General features: G+C 34.1%; 1 pseudogene; it reads right to left on the reverse strand.

The window, feature by feature from the left end:
• LOC111298518 (serine/threonine-protein kinase BLUS1 pseudogene) lies at positions 1-2,212 on the reverse strand (annotated as a pseudogene).
• Positions 2,213-3,423: the final 1,211 nt, after the last annotated feature.

The following is a 3,423-nucleotide window of genomic DNA, read 5'->3' on the forward strand; positions in this document are numbered from 1 at the left end:
AAATGTAGCCTGTTTGGCATGTCCCTAATTCCCAACTATCTTAAGGCGCACATATTTGCACTTGTGATTTGTGATACACTATGTGGACTCAAATCACAAAAAAAAAAACTAGACTGAAATTTCACTCAATGTCCCAAATCTTCAACCAACTCGCAAATGTTGTAGTTGGGACGGGTAAACCTCAATTATTTTCATCAGTGTTGGATGGACCAGAAGTCTGCATTCTGAGAATCTCTAACTGCATCTCCAATTCAAAGTTCTTTTGCCTTTCATGCTCCAACTCCAACCTCAACTTCTCAATCAACTGCACCAATTGATCTTCCCTGTTGATCACTTCCCCTCCAAGCTGGCTAATCATATATGTCACCTTCTGCATTTGATCATCCAAACTCTTTTTCAATGTCATCAGGTAACCCACTACTGTTTCTGCATTAAAAGTACTGTCAACTCCAGACTCATTCCCTGCAATTCGCTCAATGCCAGACTCTTCTTCACCATGAGAACCATCATTTCCCCTCTCCCCAACACCCCCTGGTGAACTAATCAAACTTGACACAGCCTCTGGTAAATTCAAATTTGATCCCCCAGGATTAGCCGATCCATCCGAGTCACCTGCCTTTACTGGAATGATCGTTTCGCCACCAAAACGAACCTGTTTCCCAATTGGATCGTCTTTGGACTCACTGGTGAATACAGGGTCAAGCTCGAACCCATCTTCATTGAAGTTCCACCCTCTAATCCTTCTATGTTTAACAAGCTGAGACCCTGATTCCCCATCAACATCTTCATAATCTACTCCAACATCAACACCCTCCCTAAGAATCTTGCTTGCCCTGAACCGCTCTTCAACACTGGGCAATCCATGCAACACATGCTCGACAAGAAAATCCAAACCTTTGCAACTCTTAAAAAAGGAATGTTTCAAAAGCTTCTCTGCCGAGGGTCGCTTCCCAGGATCTTGATCAAGACAAGAAGCAACCATATCTTTAAAGGCCTTTGAAAAGTTTTTGGTCTTACCTTTCTTGCTATTATTTTCATAATCAGGAAATCTAAACCGCTTGGTAATCTTCATGATCAAAGACTTTGAAGGAGGTAGATGCGATAAAGGAGGCCTTCCATGGGCTAATTCTAGCGCGGTTATACCAAAAGACCATATATCAGCCTTAAAACTATACCCTGTATGTGAGTGTATCACCTCTGGTGCCATCCAATATGGGGTTCCCGACTCATCAGTAATAACCAACGGTGATGAAGATGTCGATGAACACGATTCGTGACCTGAACTCGACTCATAAGTCGAAGCTGAAAACCCAAAATCCGCAAGCTTAACACACCCAATCGAGTCCATCAAAATATTGCCAGCCTTTATATCTCTATGCAAATGCCCTTGGTTGTGAAGATATGACAATGCATTGAGGGTTTCTTTGAGAACAATGGCAATGCATTGCTCTGATAAACCGTCGGGGAAAGAAGATGAGATTATGGATTGTAAAGAACCGCCAGACATAAATGGCATCACCACCCAGAGACGTCTGTCAACGGTGAAGGAGCAATGAGCATTGAGGATGTTGTGGTGTGAAAGAAGTGACATGCTGTTGCTTCCACGTCGAATGTTGTCGAAATCAGCCTTGGACTGATCAAGATCAATGGCTTTGATGGCAACAACAATTGAATTCATGGGAACACATTCGGCTTTGTAAACTACGGCACTAACGCCAGCCCCGATTTCATCAATAATCTTGTAAGACTCCGAATCTAATGGAAATTGAAGCTTGGGATGACCTTCTTCTTCACCGGCCATGAGGTTCTTTGGATCTTTTCCCTTCTTTTTTGAGTGAAAGGCTTTGAGAATTCTTGATGTTGTTGTTGTTTGGGATACGGTTTTCTTGCAGGATTCTTGAAGAACAAAGAAAGACGAGAGAAAGAGAAAGGAAAAAATGGGGTTTTAGGCGGTTTTCTTGTGAGGTTTGAAAAGGAATGACTTTGTTATAGCTAGCAATGATTTATATATCCTCGAGAGGGTAAAGAAAATGCATGTGAATTTAGATTTATAGCTGCTTCACCTAAGAGAAAGAGAGTGAAATTCAGGCTTCCGGCATTCAATACAAAACCAAGGAGCAAAGGCCGAAGGCCATAACCCAAAGGCGATGGGATTTTGGTTGTTTTGGGTAATCTGTGTATTAGCCTAGCAGAGCAGGAGGCATTTTGTAGTTTACAAGAATGGGTCTCGCGCTACATTGTATTTTTCTTTTTTTTAATTAAAAATTATAAAAATTGTAATTTATTATAAATAAATTATTCAATTACAAATAATTTATTAAAAATATTATAAAATATTTCGTCGACTCAAATTTAAGGAAATTAGTTTTTTATTTAATATCATCATATATTTCTTTAAAATTTATTCTTTGAAAATTTTAATCTCTATTTTTATATTCTATATTGACATGTGTAAAAGAATGTGGGAGGTTTTGTGAGTAAAATAAATTTTTTATTTTAATCATATATATTTTCATCTATTATTCATTATTTATCATATTTCATTTTTATGAATTTTGTGACTTTAATGTTTTTTGTTTCATTTATTTTTATTTATTATTTATGAATTTAATTAATTTTCATATTGAAAAAATTTAAGACTTTTTTAATATTTTGGTAGAGTTAATAAAAATTTATTAACCTTAAAAATTTATTTATGAATTTATTTAATTCTAATTTTAAAAATTCCTAAGACTTCATTAATACTTGATGAATTTTATAAAATTCTCATGACTTTAAATTTTTTTTTAAAAATTTACTTTGTGTTCTACATAAAATTGAACTACTTTTAATAAAATTAGCATGCATTCATTTAGTCAAATAGGACCCTTTGAAAGATCTCACCTATAAAAAATGGTGGATAAATTCTTTATTTCTATTGAAAATATCTATCCTCACCAACAAAATTAAACAAAAACATTTTTATGAAAAGGTGATAAAATGAATCCCATTGAGCCTCACTACATTTCCATACAAATAAAATTAAAATTCAAATCTTAAAATTAAAAGCCTAATAAATATCGAGCCTATAATAAACTTGGGTAACTGTCAACATTTGAATTTCTTAGGCATTTTTAATCTATTGTAGTATAAATTAGATAAATCTTACCTATTGTTAAAGAATAAGGTAATTTCCATATTTTAGTTACGAGGATAATTCAACATAAATTTGTTAATTTAAAGAACAGACAATTTGTTCTAAACTTTTTAATTTCAAAAGACAAGTATGTTTTTCCATTAGTCATCCATTAACTATTTCATTAAAAATCTCATTTAAAAATCATTTTATCTTTGAAAAGCAGTCAATATTCTCAAATTTTTGCATAAAGTAATATTTTATAACAATAAATTATTTTTATTTTTCCCAAAATATATCAAATCTAC

This window comes from Durio zibethinus, chromosome 16 (genome assembly GCF_047325235.1).
Source record: "Durio zibethinus cultivar Kanyao isolate XHJ-2024 chromosome 16, ASM4732523v1, whole genome shotgun sequence".
Taxonomy (NCBI): Eukaryota; Viridiplantae; Streptophyta; class Magnoliopsida; order Malvales; family Malvaceae; genus Durio; species Durio zibethinus.